General features: G+C 37.9%; 1 long non-coding RNA gene across 1 annotated transcript; it reads right to left on the bottom strand.

Moving 5' to 3' along the window:
- Window positions 1-63: 63 nt before the first annotated feature.
- Window positions 64-19,227, bottom strand: LOC115605777. Its single transcript, XR_003990718.1, has 3 exons — window positions 19,141-19,227; window positions 18,848-18,961; window positions 64-204 (listed from the first exon to the last, which is right to left on the bottom strand). It is a non-coding gene; the product is annotated as an uncharacterized LOC115605777 (long non-coding RNA).
- Window positions 19,228-19,277: the final 50 nt, after the last annotated feature.

Genomic DNA, 19,277 nt, shown 5'->3' on the forward strand with positions numbered 1-19,277 from the left:
TTTTTGCCTGAGAACATGAGGTACCTTGTATACTCACCACATTTGTGTTACCCACAGAGTGTGCTGGAAACTGTCAAGCAAGATGGACAGGCGCTGTGCAGGCAAACAGTCTCAGGTGGTACTTTCTCAGAAGGAGGGGATGTTTTTTTCAAGTTCAGTAGTGGAGTGCTCTTTCTCTAGATGCTGGGGTACCTCATAACACTCCTGTCCCAAGATAAGGACAAGTGTCACAAACTGCTTTCCTTCCACCTAAACCCTTACACATCTTAGACTGGAGCTCTAGAAAGAAAAACTTTATAAGTGTGCCATTCTACTTAGAATTAGGGATAAACTTGTTTCTAATATTAAGCTCCATGCTACGTTGGGTTTGAAACAGTTCAAGTTACAACAATCATTTATTTTCACTGTCCTGCAATGTCCCTGCACTTCAGAGCTCCAACTCTACTGTGCTAAGCATTTCACGAAGCCAAACAAATTACTTCTCCCACAAAATAAGAGTGTCTGAGGAGTTCCCAATGTCCTTCATGCCTTTTGAAAAATAAAGGACATTCACTGTTGAACTCCAGGTTATAAAAACAATTCAAATGAGAAATTTTCCAGAATGTTCCCCTTCCTATTTATGTTCTAATGAAAGCACAAACGAGAGATTTTTTAAGGAATAAGAATTGTTTGAAGGCAAATCTCTAAACTAAGCTGCTGTCCTCACCCAGCACTTAAAACACAGGAAAGCAGGCAGTCCTAACTGCCTATTTCACATTAAGTGATTTCCATTCCCCACAAAATTAAATTAAGAAACTAAACAGATAGCAATATAACCATATTTTAATTAGTTTAAGGGCAAGTAAGAACACAGACTGTTTTCCCTGTTTTATTTCAGGATTTTTTTCCTAGTTTAGTGCCTGAGTAGGATTAGAAACAGGAAAAAAAAATGCTGAAGCCGTAAAATCATTTCTCCATAGAATGGAAACAAAAGGTAATTATTTAAAAACTAGGGGGAAAAAAAAATCCAATCAGAAACATAAGACATTATGTACCATGTATTATTTTTGTCACCAAGGCATGCAGAAAACCATAATTCAGAAGTAGGAAAACAGAGGGACTGTAAAAGTGAAATGGACTTCTGACAAATGATACTGTATAGAATATGAGTTCACAGGCTGACAAAACAGAACACTCCAGACTTGTGAACTAGAAAAGCGTATATTCTTGCTGAAGCACAGATGTTTTGGTATTAGTCTCTTAAACCGGCACACTTACCTGCCAAGGCTGCTAAACTAGGCGGCTTGGGGTGAAATGTCGGGTTAATAGTTTTGTTATAATTTGTATCAGTCTTATTTGTAATAACTTGCTCAAAACATTTCCTATGCTATTATCTCCGTAATACAGACTTAGAAATTAAGGCAGAGTAGGGAAACATGTAGATTTCGTGATTGAGTTATTCTTTCTAGGCTGCTTCTAATAAGCATCTGTGCAAACGGCAAGCCATTCTTCCAAGGACATGGTAGCAACAGCAAAAAACACCAATCTGCCTTCCTCTTTCTCTTCCTGTGATTATAGACTACGCGGTAACAAGCCCTACTTCTCCGCACAGGAAGCATTTGGACATTCTTTTCTGCCCAGTAATGTCTAAGACTTCACACATTTTTTCTGTAGCTGTCCCAGTTTTCACTTCATTCTATTTCTTCGCCTCTCACTGTCTGTGGAAGCCAGTTATTCTGATCTGATGGCAATAGCTTGTTTAGGATCAAGCATAGAGACGTACTCATGTTGGCTTTAAATTCCACACAAAACTGACTTTCTGACTCACCCTATCTTCCTGTCTTCTAACAGTGATTTAGATCTAAGAGAACATGTTAAACACATGCTCAACTTTACATATGGAATCTATTTTCTTGAAAATAATTTACCTCAACATTAGAGAGCTGAAATAAGGATAAGAGATAAAACCCCTAGCACCCATAGCTCTATAAAATCTCTTCATTCAGATAGCTATGCATGCAGAAAACATTCAAAAGAAGATGAGATGTGCTATACCCTATCAGATCACTGGTGCAAACAGTCTGCTATCTTATTTGTGCTAGTATTTCAGAGAAAAGCAAAACAGATTCCCTGTGATGCTCATACAGCAGTCAGTTTTGTATCAACTGTTTGTCTCAGTGCTGGAATTTTTTTTTTCATGGCATCAAATCCTACTTATTGGCTAAGCAAAGTGAGCACTGCTCTTTAGAAGATGCTCAAGTTGCCACTGAAGTCTATTTATACACACAAAAATGCTGGTCTCTTTCAAAGGCTGTCTACTTTTTCATGTGTTGCCCTTCACACATTCAGGTACTTTTTATTTAAAGACTTTAGCTGTCTGCTACTTCCCATCAGAATCACAAAAATGTGTTAATACAACCTACATGGCATTCTTTTGCAAAGAAAACTGTGGCTAAAAAAATCATTTGCCCAGTGCAATACATGCCTAGTTCAGAAGAAGGGATGTTTTGCAGATCTACCTCAGATAATGAAATTTGTCAAAAAGCACAGCTTCATTTCTCCTTTTGAAAACTCATATGCTAGAAGAGAGGTTACTGCACTGAAGTGCATTACTTTTGAACTGTGACACACGTCTCCTGTATGTATTTCTTCATAAGGACTGCTTTAAAATGTTGAAATGGATCTACTTCTACTAGGACAGTTCATGTAGGATTTACCTGTTATTGCACTTCAAAGTATAATCTGTCACTTATGCAACAGTATAATCAGTAATCAGGAAGTATGCATATAATTAATTACATCAATGTAGATAGCAAGCTAGAGCTCTTCATGAGATGGTGGAGTTCAAGATCCTCAGGGCAGTAAGAAGGGCACACAGCAAGCTCACTGCCCCGGACTTCAAGAAAGTAGACTTCAGTCTCTTCAGGAACCTGCTCAGTAAGGTTCCATGGAATACAGTCATAAAGGGCAGGGGTGTGCATGACTGCTGATTGATATTCAAGGATCACCTGCTCCAAGCTCAGGAGCATTGCATCCCGACAAGAAGGAAATGGGGCAGGAAGGCCAGGAGGCCTCCACATGTGGATAAGAAACTGCTGAGAAAACTCAAAAGGGAAAAAGAAGCCTATACAAGGTGCAAGTGAGGACAGGTGTGCTTTGCCTTTTCATCACCATATTTGTCACCCTTCTTCCCTTTGGAGTTAGAAAGGAAGAAAATAAACCTTTACTGCAAATGCGTACATTATTTTCTTTTCTCGGTGTCAGTGGGGTTTTCTGTGTGGGTACTTCCTCCATAAGAGAGCCCATTCTCCTATTAATTATGACATTAGAAGATACCCTCCTAAAGCTGGATAGAAGTTTGAGGTTTTCAGTTTCTAATGCTGTGCAGTATCAGCTCACCTTACATGTCCCGTGCCAGAGACTGCAGGCAGACTGCGACCAAGTGCCAAGAAGGAAGCCTGACTTCAGTGACCCCTAAAAATTGGTATCAGACAAGAGCTGGGGAAGAACACTGGTGTGCACTATTCAGTTTCTTGCCAGGCTGTAATCACAGCGCTGTTATCTATTTAAACCAGATTTTATCTTCTCTGTCATGTTACATTATGTACTCAAGGCAGGTATAAAGCTTCTGTCACAAAGATCCAAACTAAATCATAACCATAAATATATGGTTATAATATATTCAGAATATATAATATATTTTTCAACTACTGAGAATTGATGCAATGTCTCTACAGTTGTTCTTTATAAAGTACAACTGGTCAGATGCTAAAAAAATATGGCCAAGATAATTTGTGGTTTTGGATAATTACAAATAAAAATTACTGCTGATAAATCTGCCAGCCTTAATAGATTTACATCTTCTAGGAAAATGGGGAGAGACAAAACCACCTTCATATTATTATTAAAGCTGATGAAAGACTTGGAGCTGACTCAAAAAAAGAAAGATATCATTTTTTTATTACTGAATACTAGGAGAGAAATTTTAATCTCTGAAGATTTACCACAAACAAGATGAAAACAGAACAAGAAATATAAAGGCTCTTTTTCTCCCATAAGAATAATTTCCTAATTTATGCTAGCTGTTGTCTATTAATGGGGCGGAGTTAGACTCTCATACATACAAACTAAAATTGCTTCTAATATCTTATGCATTTCAGATGGACAGAAATAAAACAGTAGCATGTATTAGAGTAATACCTGGCATATATATACTTAAAACGATGAGAAACTTTAAACCACTAATAGTAATTTCCTTCAGAGGATCAGCGGAGTTTCTACATAAACTAACAGCTAAGAGTTAAATGTACTAAAAATTATCTGTAAAGATGATCTTTTCTTTTGTTCCTTTGGTACAGATAGCTTCCTCCTAGAACTTCCTTGCATGTACAGTCAGTTTTTAACCATTAGAAAGAAGGAATAGGTGTGTTTACCTCTTTTCTAGGAGGATATCATAGAGGAAAGGATATTGAGTTGTTGTCCATGTCTTGGGTTTAGGTCCTTCAAGCTTAGTTGCAAGCATTCTATATAACTTTAAGGGAAAATATAACTTGATCAGCCCCACTTTTTGACTGCAAATTAAGAGGTGGCTTTCCTCACCTCAGGACAACATTGGTTATTAAGAATAACAGCTATACAGTTGGAAAACATTAAAAAAGTATAACTGGTCTCTGCACATTTCCTTTCACCTTATTTCATACCTTAAAACACAAAAACCTCCCTGTCCTTTCACAGAATCAGTTAATCAAATGAAGACATTAAAAAAAAATAGTTTTCACAGTTCACAATTACACCAAGTTACATGGCTATACCATTTAAAAAGATAAATAACAAGACAGCAAGTATATAAAACTTTGATGTTTGAAGCAGCCAGGCTAAAAAACTGGGAAACTTAATCCCATGGTAAATATAACCAAATGCAGATGTGCAAGGACATACCTTATTTTCCCAGTATGGGCTATAAACTTGTATTATTAAAGCAAAATGATTGCTAACAAAGCTGAAGTTTTTAAAATCTTTTTTCAAATACCATTTGTGGTGACCGCTCATGAGCTCTACATATTATCTCAGAAGTTCAATGGGCACTAACTGTCTTTCTAGGTACAGGAAGGGAAGAAGTATCTCTTCTTTAAGTACAAGTTTCTAATAATACACAGTTCTGTAGCTTAATTAGAAATCGTTAAACTTTCAGCATTTTTAAGAAGAGCTAGGAAAGAACCTGTTTTGCTATCAACTATCCTTAGTAGCAACATTTCACAGCATGCAATGTGAAAAGGTCAACCTGTCAGGCAGTAATACATAAAATACAAATGAAAATGTGAGTAAGGAAAATCATCTTGAGGTGAAACTGTTTTTCTAGAAAACCAATGCAGTAAAAAGAATCATCCTGTCAGCATGAACCACATATTCTTCAGCTGTGAGAGAAAGCATAGTTTTCAAAAATCTGTTTACGACATTAAAGATAAAAGAAAACAGATAAAAAAACAGATAAAAACAGATAAAAATCAGGTGTCAGTTCAGTAGTCAGCTATTTTGGCCGTAATAATTATAATCAGAGTATTAGCATAACAATTTAACAAACACATTCTAGACAAGAATGTTAATTCATTTACTAGTTTAAGGCATGCTATGCTTTGATTCTCTAAATACATTCAGCTGCAGAGCAGTTAATTTTCTGGTTTCAACATCATGTATAATCAGCTACTTGACTAATAGCTCACCGCAGACCGCTATACAGGAGGTAGAGATGTACACTGATTTGCCTTTGAGAACTTTTCACATCTATTACATTTCTCTGGGCAACTTCATAAAATGGTGGAAAAGCTATTCCAAAGAGCTATATCAAGGAAATAGCACAGCACTATAAGTTTTCCCCAGGCATGAAATTTTAATGGGTTATGTGAAATAACACAGAGACAACTCCTGTCCACAGAAGAGCTTTAAAATACTTTTGTTTCAAGGACAACCAACTATATGATTAGAATTTCTGGTCCTGAAAGCTGCATTAGGCCCTCCACACTGAGTGCTGAATCTCACTAGAATCTAAGTTGTCAAATTACCAGCTCCCCAATGAGACAGGTTTTGCAAGTCATCCCCAGACCTCAATAAAACTAAACCAACAGAGTTTTACTGAGATGGTTCTGTGCTTAATTGTCTTTCAAATACTTACTGAAACAGACTTGCTTTCACTAGGACAGCTGCCAAACTAATGAAAATCAGCGGGGGGGGGGGAGGGGGTTACACTGAAAGAGATGACAACATGCACAAATGTTCCTTTCCATAGTGGTGTGAGAGACTGAACTGAAATCACATTCCACCATTTTCTCAAAGATGGGTGTGAAAGAAATGGGTGTGAAAGATGAGTGTGAAAGGTAGGTGTGAAAGATAGATGACACTCCACTGTCCATTGTCTCAAGGATTGCTAACAGACATGTGCAGTTGGAGAGCTGGCTGCAAGACCAGCTCAATGCTCATGATCAACCAGGAATGTGCAGTACGTTACATTTAGGACAGAGGTACTTCCCTCCAACACATAATAAAAGGGGACAAAGATAATCACCCACCACTGCAGACGTAGAATACTGACCCTGGGGACCTTGCTGGACCTGTGGTGGTGACTGTCACTCTGCCCTATCTGTTTCAAATAATAATAATAATAAACAAATTGACCGATTGCAGTACTTGACCTTATTTGCATCTTAATTTCACTTTGGGGATCATGAACAAAATATTTCCGACACTGGGTTTTCTCCAGTCAGACCTTGACAAGTGGTCACAAACAATACACTGATTTCTTTTTATCTATTCAGTTGTAATACTCAAAATTGTATTAGGAATCTTTTTCTTTCAAAGCAAATAACAATTTCTTTCAGTTTTAAGAACTAATCATGTGTACTCCCTGTTTAAACGACTTCTCCGTGACACATTCTGCATATTGCTCCTTTACACCACCACCAGTTAATCACCACGTCGATACGCAGACTATAAGGTGTGCAGAAAAATGTCTGGACAGCTGGACTCCAAGGACTGTGATCACCAATATGAGTGCCAGCTGGCAGCCAGCTAGTAACGGCATCCCTCAGAGATCAATACTGGCACAAATACCATGTAAAATCACTATTAATGGCCTGTACAATGAGGCAGAGCACACCCTCAGCAAGTTGGCAGATGATACCAAAAGGGCAGGGGGTAGTCACCAACACTCCAGAGAATAAGGCAATTGAGAATGATTGTAACAGGCTGGAGAAACAAATTCCCAAAACCCTCAAAGTTCAACAAAAGCAGATGTATAGTGCTGTATCTAGGACAGAATAACCCCATGCATCACTACATGGCCAACAGACTACAGAGCAGTTTTGCAGAAAATTGGTCGGGAGTGCCAGTCAGCAGAGAATTGAACATGAATAGGCAATGTACCCTGGTGGCAATCCTTCACTGAATTAGCAAGAGTGCACCCAGCAGGTTGAGAGAAATCATGGAATAGGTTTGAGTTGGAAGAGACCTTTAAAGGTCATCTAGTCCACCCTGCTCTCTGCACAGTGAGCAGGGACATCTTCCACTAGATCAGGTTGCTCAGAAACCCATCCAAGCGGACCTTGGAGTAACATTCCTTCCTCAGCACAGGAGGGAAGAGAGAGGAGAGCCAGCTTCTTATAGAATGTGCACAGCAAGAGGAGAGGACACAATGAACCCTAAATGCAGCACAGGAACTATGTTGTATCTTATTAAAATATATTAACTTCAGCCCCACTTAAAGGTGTGTATATGTGGGAAAGGAATTTCCCTGAAAAGACTTGTAACTAACTTCTCAGTGCTCCGTCCAAAACGTTACCCACTCATGCAAATCCAATAGCAAAAAGATTACAAATCAACTTCAAAACAATAAAAGATGTAAAAGGTACTCCTCCCTCAACTGCCACACAACAATTTCCCTAATGGCAACATTCAGAAGTGATACCAAACCAGCACAGAAAACAACTGGAAGAAGTAACCTACATTTCACTTAGATAATCAGCAGCTGACACCACCTAGCAAACAGTGTTAAATCTAGTTCTAAGTTCTCTAAGCGCAAGTTCGAGTGTGTAAATGGAGACATTTGTACAGAATTATTACCATTTGGTAGTTCTGGCGTTTCCTCTACTGTCTGAGTTTCCTCTCTATTTTATAATTCACCAAAATAAGAAAGAACAAACAAAAGTGACCTTTCAGGCAGAGAAAAGATGTGGTTGGTCTTTCAGAAAGCATTTTATTCCACAAGTATAATACGCTACTAGAAAAATGAGAGCTTTTAGCAAAATGTCACTGTGCTGTTGCAATTGTTCTACCACTGCGATGAATAACAGGCAGCTCAGCAGGACTGCTGTAGTTCACCCTGCACCAGGGTCATTGACCACTTATCACTGTGGGCATCATTGTGAATAATGATGGTGGAAAATGTGGAGGTAGCTGGATAAATAAATATTTGCCATTTCCTGAGCGGGGGGGGGGGGGGGGGAATAAAAAGAAAAAGTGCTATAAAAATAGTTTTCCTCTGAATTGGGAGAATTTAAAGGATCTATTTTATGCCTGCTTTTGATTTTGTATTCATCAATCTGAATTTCAATATGCAGAGGGTATGAGGTAAAGGTACCTGAAATTGTAAAATAAATGTATATTTACTTGTACATAGCATATAATCAAAACACATTAACCAGCACTGTTTTGCTTTAAATCTGCTTGGTATTTGCGTCATTTAAAACAATTCTATATTCATTAGATGATGAAACACCTAGGGAAATACATCCTTTGTTTCATGAAAAATGTATTATTAATCAGGAAGGCACAGCTTTGTCAGAGAAACAAGGCAGACATTTGTTTAATTTTGCAAATAACTACTTTTGTCTCACTCAACTCTCACAATGATGTTACTACTGTCACTACTGATACCAGAACTCCTTGGATAAATTCAGTATATAGACACAAGAAAATTACAGCAGTGGCAAGAACAGCTGATGTTCAGTACAGCCCATAAAGCAGATGTAGTTCAAAGTTTTTCAGGTGTTCTACAGTTGGTAAGACATCTCCAGAAAGAGGAATACACTAAAAATAACATAGGAAATTTTACAAGCCATTTTTCTGGACTTTCAGTGAAACTGTTTTTTTCACTTTCTTGTGGGCCACTGAAAACTTGTAACACAGGGAATGAAATGTGTTTGTTACTCGAGTGACTTGAGTTATTCACTTGGTTTTAACTTGATCCAGTACTCAGTCACTTCAGCAACATGAAATTTAAAATGTAATCACAAAAATGGGTATTTTTTTTCTGCATTCCCTCCTTCCCCTAAATATATGAACACCAAGCAGGAATGTTTTCATTTGAAAGAAAATAATTACAAAATTATACATTATACTTGGACATGATAAATTCTAGCAGAAAGAGAAAAGAGAGAAGAATTGGAGATTCTCAGTATAAAATCCAGCTCATGCTTTACCCCAAAGCCTCATTTAATCTATCCAGAATTTAAAAAACAAAGTCTTAAATATTCCTCATTATGATGCTGTTGAGGAGTAAATTGCAAAACCATATGCACCGGTCTCCCCAAAACCAGATTGTGTTTGCACATTCATTCACTTAGAAAACAAAAGTAATCCCATGTCTCAGGATCAAAAGCAACTCATAAACAAAACTTGATAAAATACATTAAATTGTCAATAAAGTTAATAAATATTTTCCACTGTAGAGTTAGGTATCATGGGCTTATTATTATTATTATAATTTAATAAATAATAATTTATCTGTTAAAACACAGTGAGGGCAGCACTGTCACTCTTTGTGTTAAATCTATTTTAAGAACTACTCTTTGATAATTCTGAAGTCCGCAATCACCTCAAAGATAATTTCACAAATCAGTGACAACTTCTCATATCCAAACGGCTGAAGCGAGGGTGAGTGGAAAGAGTAGTTCCAGACTACAGGCAAGTCCATCTTTGCCTTGCATGACAACCAATGCATGTTCTGATCCCCTGAACCAACTACAGAGAGTCAAATCCAGGCAAACCTACCCCAGAATGGTGTGTACATGCTTTCTTTCAAATGTGGAGCAGACGGTGCGATTTAATTTTATGTCTGGATGTCTAGGATGAGTAGATGGGGATAAAAGGTTTCCTCTTTGGTGCAATAAATCAACGGATAAAGTATTCAGAGACCTTTAATTCCTAATATCTTCCACAATAACATTTTATTAGCCCCAAATTCCCCTGAGATGAGGAGCAGACAGACATTCAAATTCTCTCAACTTTTTCTCCATAGCATCATTCAGTGTTATCAAGGCACCTCTTATGACGCAGAGCACGCATCAGTAACTGTCAGTATGGGGCTACAACTACAGCCTAGCTTCTCACATTGCTCGTCTGGAAAGAGCAACCAAGATATTACCCTGGCTGGTCTGTAACCGATCTGGCAGTTTCTTAAGGAGGGGAAAGCCAAATGAAACATGAGGACTGGCAATGAAGAAATCATCTATCTGATGATGATCACTTATCTCGACAGTATGATATCAGACAAGTCCGGAGGCCACACAAGCATCCTGAGAACAAATGAGCCAAAAAAAGTGGCTGTTGGGTGTGAGCATGGATTTATCATCTACCACTTACCATGCCACATTTCATGACAAATAATGCCTAGTAACAAACAGTAGATTCTTTATCAAATCTCTAAGGTCAAGACATGTGGTTATCGTGGTGGTTTGGCCTTTGCTAGCAGCCAAGCTCCCATTCAGCCATCTGCTCACACCCCGCCTCAGGGAGACAAGGGAGAAAATAGGAGAAATAGGGAGATCATAGAATGGTTTGGGTTGGAAAGGACCTTAAGATCATCTAGTTCCAACCCTCCTGCCATGGGCAGGAACACCACACACTAAACCATGTCACCCAACACTCTGTCCAACCTGGCCTTGAACACTGCCAGTTTGGAGCATTCACAACTGCCTTGGGCAACCTGTACCTGTGCCTGTGCCTCACCACCCTCACAGTAAAGAATTTCTTCCTTATACCTAACCTAAACTTCCCCTGTTTAAGTTTGAACCCATTACCCCTTGTCCTATCACTACAGTCCCTAATGAAGAGATCACTTACCAAGTTCCGCCACTGATGAAACAGACTTAGAAAAAAATAATTGTCAATTAAATAATATTTAATTACTGATTCTGGTACTGGGAAACAAAAACAAAATAAAAAAACCAAACATTTCTACACTTAGGGAAAACACCTTTCTTCTTTTCCCCGGCTCAACATCACTTCCATGCTCAACTTCATCCCAGACACCTCTCCTCCCACTTTGTTATGGCCGCAGGTTATACTCAGTCCCTTCAGTGAGGCAATGAGCAGTGCTGGTCAGGGTGGTCAGGACAAAAGGGTTTCTTTCTACCGCTCTCTGTTTCTTATTTTTCCCAAGATCTGGCTGCAATCCCTTTGGGCGTGTACCTGTTGTGGTGTGGCTGCATCCACAGACTGCAGTCCCTTCAGGGATACACCTCTTCTGACATGGGTTTACCCACAGCCCCTTCATAGGGACTGTCTGCTCTGCTATGGAGCACCTCCTCCTCTGAACATGGTGTTCCCTCTGTTGTTCCTCACTCTTTTTGTCCCCTCCTCTTCTACCTCTTTGGCATTTTGTCCTGGGTTCAGCTATAGCAGTCATTTTTCTCCTGCTTAGTAGCTGGTGCAGTGCTGTGTTTTTTAACTTTCAGCCTGGGAACAACGCTGATAACACCGATGTTTTTAGTTGTTGCTTAGTAATGTTTATTCCAACCAAGGACTTTCTCAGTCTCATGCTTTGCCAGGGAAGAGGGGAAGCCGGGAGGAAGCAGAGACAGGACACCTGACCCAAACTAGCCAAAGGGGTATTCCATACCACAGCACGTCATGCCCAGTATATAAACCGGGGGGAGTTACCCGGAAGGCCCAGATCACTGCTCGGGTCGGGCTGGGTATCGGTCGGCGGGTGGTGAGCAATTGTATCCTCTCCCCTTGTTATTTCACTAATCGTTATTATCATTGGTGGTAGTAGTAGTGGTTTTGTGTTATACCTTAGTTGCGGGACTGCTCTTATCTCAACCCGTGGGAGTTACATTCTTCCCATTCTCCTCCCCATCCCTCCGGGAGCGGGGGGAGGAAGAAGGGGCGGGGGGGGGAGTGAGCGAGCGGCTGTGTGGTTCTGAGTTACCGGCTGGGCTCAAACCACGACACATTTTTTGTCCTTTCTTCGAAACGTTTTCACTTAACTGATGGGCTCAGCTGTGTCCTGCAGCAGGTCTGGTGAGAAGCCAGCTGGAGCCAACTCTGTCCAGCGTGGCGGAGCCCCTGACCTCCTCCTGCAAAGGCCAGACCTGCAGCTCCCCCACTATCAAAACCTCAACACAGACACCCAATCCAGTTATCAACTAGCTTTGGTGAAGCTGTGAATACCCTGCTGTTGAACGGAAGATTGCAAGGCATTATTTGAGATGTCATACTGAACCAGTTAAGAGGTTATCACATTTTGTGACTTCAGCACTTCTGTTGCTGAAATTGTTTCATTTTGCAGGGAATAAATTGCTTTTTATTATTATATAGGGAAGAACTTGATTCCATAGAAGTGTGGTTAATTTACCTTCAGAATAATAAATTACAGGCTTGCAAAGATTAAGTTATTATTCCAAAGAGAGCTCATTTTCCATGCCTACACTGTGTATTTTACCTTAAAAAGCACAAACTGAAGAGTGCAAGTGAACACTGAAGACCTTGGACAGAGACAGCCAAACTGACCTTAAGTATGCTGTATCATGATGCAGAAGCATCAGGGCCAGGTAGTGCACATCTTCACAGAAGGTAATTTACCCACCTTTCTAGAGTAAATTAACCTGCACAGAGTTTCATGTTACAACTGCTAGACTGCTAATAGAAAATATCTTTCTCTTTGACTGAATATCAAACCCCAATAGATAAATCATATTAAAGGAAGAATGAAACCTGCAGCATTTGATTGACCTTCAATGGCCTAAGGAGATTAAGAAATTCCCAAGATTAAGAAGTTCCCAAAATACAAAGCAAAGGACTGATTTTTACAGACCAAATGTAACATAGGCCTGTATAACTGCAGCTCTTAAACTGCACATGAAAGGGGAAAAAAAACCACCCCAACTTTCAAATGCAATTTTAGATACTGCTTTGAAAATCTGGCTTTAAAAGAGAGGAAAGGCTACAGTCTTCCTGTCTCCTGGGGATTTTAATCTATTAAAATCATTTCAAGTCTGTGGAAAAAAAGCCCCACCATGGTCCTTGTCAAATAACATTTTATTTCAATTTTTTTTCCTCATTACTGCTTCAGAACATTGTAAGTCTAAATAACAGAAAATGAGGAAATTAAAGTTGTAATTCAAACAGTGAACTCCAGAATTCCCTGTCACTTTCAAACAACTATATAAACCAGAAACTTCATGCTCAATACTCAACAATATATATAAGCCATTTATTTGCATATTATTTGGCTGCTGAAGCTGTAACTTTTATTTCTATTATTAGCAGATTGGCCTGATTCTTGACTTATCCTGACATATATTAGTAATGTTGCCCCTGACGTTCTGGATGGCTTATGAAGTTGATAAAAAACACTTGGCTGTCTTCTCTTTAACACTGCTTTTTCTAAATCAAGCCTCAAGGTACTGAGCAGGCAGATATGCTCTGAAGTTTGCATTACTAACATCTGCCTCTCAGTAAAGATGCTTTGCAAGAACAATTAGTATCAAATGTTGTATCTGCTGCAAAGACTAGCTGCTGTGTACAAAAAAGCCACACTTTTTTCCACTCTTATTTTTAGAACATTTTAGTTCCAATGCCATGGCATCTGTGTACAAATACAGAGCAACACCTTTAAGAATTAATAAACAGCAGCAACAAAAACCAAAACCTCTCAAATTTCCTGTGGCCATTTGAATGTGGAATTGCATATGTAAATAAATTACATTTATAAAATATAGTGACATGTACATAGTGATAAATATACTAAAAACATGTTAGCAATGCTTTACATTATTACTACAAGCCAAAGGGGGGGGGGGAAATATTGCTTCATGGATTTATCTTCCTGATTTAAAATACAGCAACTACTTTGCTTTGGATTTAAGTATTTTAACCTAATAGATCCACCTACCTAGCCACCAAGCTGATACAGAGTAGATTAGCACAGAGGGTGCAAAGAACTGATTTTCAATTACATATATGGACCTATCATTTGGGTATGACTGCTATTTTCAAAACCTTCATACTGTGGACTGATTGCATACAACATACACTCTGCTGTTACACCACTTCTTTCTGGCAATTATAAGCTTTATTTCCATAGAAGTTTAAACAATGTATTTTTACTCACTTTGATGCAATGTAGCTGTTGGAAGCAAGACCATGTAGCCATCTATTTGTATTTCATAGATCAGTATTGCCCAGAAGTTTAAAAACTACTTTTATAAGAGGCAAAGCCTCTCACATCCTTCTGTAAACAAGAAAGTTTAGAAAACACAATTCCTGCAGACTTTGCTTTACTATTTTTCAACTTTTTAATACTTAATTTTTTAAATATTAAAGGGTTTACTATAGATGATAATGGAGTAAAATTAAACCACAACTGCAGGTCTGCATATTGATCTCCAATCTGATGGTATGAAGAAGCTGATGGTATTTTTACGAAGTTCTTAACCATCCCTGTGATTATTTTTATACACTTTGTCATCTCTCTCCAAGAGAGATGGTTTTCTTGGACCTAAGTACACTGTTCTATAAAGTCAGTAATAGGGAGAATGGCTGCCTTTATACAAATCAAAGCGGTTTAATTTTAAACTAGTTAGAACTGTATCAGCACGCAAATATATTTAGCCTCTGTGTAATACCAACACGCTTATGATAGGCTCACTCAGAACACATGTAAAAAACTATGTTCCCTAAAACTGCAAAATTCCACCACAGCAAAATCTCGCTAACTGCTGTAATGTGCAGCAGATTCCTGTCCTGTTTGGGAGCAGTAATTTCTACTGTTTTTTGGTTTTTGGTTTTTGGTTGGATTTGTTTTTCTTCCTCACATATTGTGATATAACAGCTTCTATTCTCCACAGGTAAGCTTCATGAAAAAGGAAATAAATTAAAAAAAAAACCCAAAAAACAGTGTCTGTTTTGTGTTGTGTAGAAATCTGACCTTTCAAACCATGTTCTAAGTTTACCCATGCTCAAAGGTATGAAAACGTATTACCTTCTAAATTTTGTTTTTATTTAGTTGTTCAAAAATGTTACTCTAAGCAAAGTTCCCCTTGAATACTCTGTCATAGAGGAAGAAAAAGCAGTGTTTGCTATCTGCCACCAAACTTTAACCTCTTCCCTGTAATCTTAACTGCGCAGGTTAAGAGGATCATCAGGAAAGGGTCTGGTCTGCGTCAAGAGGCCTACATTTGTGCATCCTACCAAAATTTTGCACTGGTAAATACCACTATCTACTGTTCTTGGGTTAGTGGAGCAAAATGACTTTATACTACTTGAGGATCTTTGCTCCTTTGTACTAAATGTATGTAAGGAAATTTACATTAGAAGATTATATATGTAAATTTACAAACAGTTTGCCCTATAGACTCTCTCTAGTGGTGTATCAGATAATGGGGTTGAAAATTTTGTGTATAGTGTATATATCATGAGCTCACTCCTATATCCCTTTAATATTGTTTTTGGCAATAAAGTATTTTGCATGCTATTTGCAATGGTGGCCAAAATGAGACTAAATGTCATCAATTTTAAGGGACTATATAAGCATTTTAAGAAGAGTTATTAAGATGAGATTATGTATTTCAGCTTGTTGTGAAGTTATTTGACATATCAGTGTCATATCCAACACTGCTAATTAATAATGTACATTCACTGTACACTAGATGTTACTGAGTGGAAAGATGTTTTTGTATGCTGTTAACCTGTTTTTGGATTTATGCTTCTTTTTTCTGCTTTTGATCAAATCTATGACAATTTCTATAAGATAAATTAGAATAAAATGCCATTAGAATAGCTCATCTGAATGCAAATGAGGTTTTCTGGCTGTATTTTTTTTTTTAACTATACTTCTCAGGGCTTATCTTTTTATTACGCTTGCAGAAAGCAGGACAGTCTGGTTAGAGCCAGGTGCTAATTCAGAAATGAATTGACAAACCACTGACAACATGGCATTTTTAGAATATATTCTCTGCTCTAAGCTCCAGTGACTAAGGATGAATCATAAACTGTACTACTCAATCAGCTGAAGATTTGTTGTTTACATGAAGACTTCTAAAAATTTAAGTGTACTTTATTACCTGAAACAAACTACTGTTGTAGGTTAGAAAAAAGATTGCAACAAAGTATAAATGAAATAGGAGTTTTGTTTACTAAATTTTGTTTGTCTGGCTTGTTTTTAATCATTTGAGTTCTACCATAGTATCTGTGATGCAGTATTAATGGCTGGGTTTCCTAAGAGTCATATAATATCTATTTAGTTTCTTTGAAGACCTAAATCAATACATCAAAAAACTGGGGACATAAATACACACACACATACTAAGCCTTCCAAAGCACTGACTTTTTGCCCCACCTTCCATCTGCACTGTTTTGAACAGAAGACTGTACTTACATTCTTCCCGTGGCTGATCTTTTCCTTTGTAGGGACAATTATCACTACTGCAGTATCAGTGTTTATGGCTGAAGACCTAGAATGGATTCTCACTCTGACAGCTTACGTAACAACCTATACCCAAGATATTTTCACGTAGTCAAAGGTAGATTCTGGCAGTCAGGAAGTCTTTTTTCCTTATTTGAACACTTGGAAGGGGTCTCAGAGATGACATTAAACCATCAATATCAGCAGACAATTTGCTGAAGATAAATTATTTCTTCCTAACCCCTTATTGTCTTTATCTTCCCTGGTGTCTCCAGAGAGAGCACTGCTAGCTACACAAGTATATACATTTAGCAAAGTTACTAGTTATCTGAATATACACATTTAGCAAACTACATCATTCTTGGAACACTCAACTGAAGCACTATTTTTTTTTTTTTTTAAGATATTTTAACAAGAGACTTACATTACTAAGGAAAAGTGTTTCCAGTCACAATTTAGACCTCCATTATCCCTATTAAATAGCATTGCTTTCCTATTATATGGGTAAAACTGTTAAACTGAATGAGGCACACATTTATTGTTGTCACTGCTACATATGAATTCTGCTATGCTGCAAATTACCAGAGTAAAATTAGAAGCAAAATATGCTGTTAAAAAAATTTACATTATTTCTCCCTGGCCTTCGAGTATTAATGTTACTCTCCACCTCTGATATTGTTCTCCCCTCTTTTTGTCAGAAGTAAATAGCAAGCTATTTGCTGCTATATCTAGTTCAACTGCAAGTACCTTTTTTTCTCCATTAATCTTCACAATGTACAACTCTTCCCATTACTCAGTATTACTCATTTATCATTTTTATTTGTTTCTTTCTTTTCAGACATAGGTAAAACGAACTGTAAATCAGACATATAGTACACCAACTTTGACTTTGAGGTTTTGCTTTCCATTGTGGATGGCATCCATGAACAATATGGTTGACACCAAGTTCCTTACTTCTCCCACACAAAACCCCATCACCAGCTTCCCAAATTGTAGTTTTTAAAAGGTAGACATATTGGACCATAAGTCAAGATAATTATTAATTACATGTAGACCAGTAGCAATAGTTTCACTGAAGGGTAGAAGTAAATGAGACTAACTAACCAACAGGTTAGCAAAAGGTGAGCATTAACGTATTGGTGTATAAATTTAAGCAAGTGTCAAGTGTCCATAGCGGCTTTCAAGGCTAATAACGGATTTTAGTATCACCTTAGGGACAGATTTTAATTGTGCACTGTAACAGTGCCATTCAAGCCATTATATGACTGATGTATTACTATTTCTGTAACAACTTGGATATAAAGCTTGACTCTGGGCTGAACTGTGGTGCTTCAGGGAATCCAGGAGAAAATTATTTTACACATTCAACAAAATTAAATATATTTAGTATGCCTGACATCCCCATTTGCCAACTTGAAACAAGTTCTGGCCCAAGATTATTCTACAAAAACTGCACTGGTATAACCTATGCTAGTATCTTCAAGACAAGGAGAGAATGAGAAGGAGGAAGTTTAATCATGCGTCCCAAGAGGTCAAGAACCACAGGTTCAGTAAGACAGGAGAGAATAAATGAAAAAAATGGGAAGAAAGCATGAGGTAAGCTGACATAAACACTCTTTGCATACTCGAGTTATGCCTCATTATGCCCGCATGAATCCATACACAGACATTGTTACTCTGTGAAGAAAATCCCATGTTAAAAAAATCTTGAGGAGTTCTTGCCACTCCCAAGTAAATCAGTAAATCTAAGCTTTGGAACAAATGAGACAAATATAAATCTCACAAGGCCCATTGGCTTCATCTGTCGTATAGTGACTATACCCTGATACACAAGGCTTCTTAATCAATATTTACTTCTGGTCTTTCTATTTTAAAATTTAAATGCAGGCATCATATTCGTAATGCAATGTTACTGAAACCTCATCCAATATTCTCATCCCAATTAAAATGAGGCAAACAGATTGGTTTTAACACTAAGTGGCATTCTTTTTATGGACTCTTACTTCTTCATAAACCACTTAGTTATAAATAATCCATGCATAGAACAATTAGGCCTTTTCCTTGGTTTATGGGTTACAGACATTTTATGCCTGTGCAAGTATCATAAAATATGCTAAAACACTATAGTGCAACAAAACACATTGAAATCCCTGTGTTAAGAGTCATTGCATAATTCTGATATTTACTTACTTCTAATCTGTCATACGATTACAGCCTTTTGGTTGAATCACAGAATTACTGAGTCCAGACCAAAGAATCACTGCTACCTGAAGTCACTTCAGCAAAAAAGGTCATCTTTAGCACCTACAAATAGTGAAATGTGATGATGAGATAGGATACTGACAAAAATATGAGTAGCTGCAATTTTCAAAAAACTAACAACTCCAAACTAAAACAACGGAAAATGATTCTGTGATTTCAAACTCTGGTAGAGAAGCAACAGCTATACCACTTCTTTCAGAACAATGATCTCATGCACTTACATGTGAATGTCAAGGGATGGTTGGGTCACTGAAATCAGCTAGAATATTCTGCTTCGCTTCAATGGACCTTGCACCAAGACTTACATGGTTTTTCCATTCTGTACAGAGAAGAGGAAAAACAGGATGACACTGAGGTA

Source organism: Strigops habroptila, chromosome 3 (genome assembly GCF_004027225.2).
Source record: "Strigops habroptila isolate Jane chromosome 3, bStrHab1.2.pri, whole genome shotgun sequence".
Classification (NCBI taxonomy): Eukaryota; Metazoa; Chordata; class Aves; order Psittaciformes; family Psittacidae; genus Strigops; species Strigops habroptila.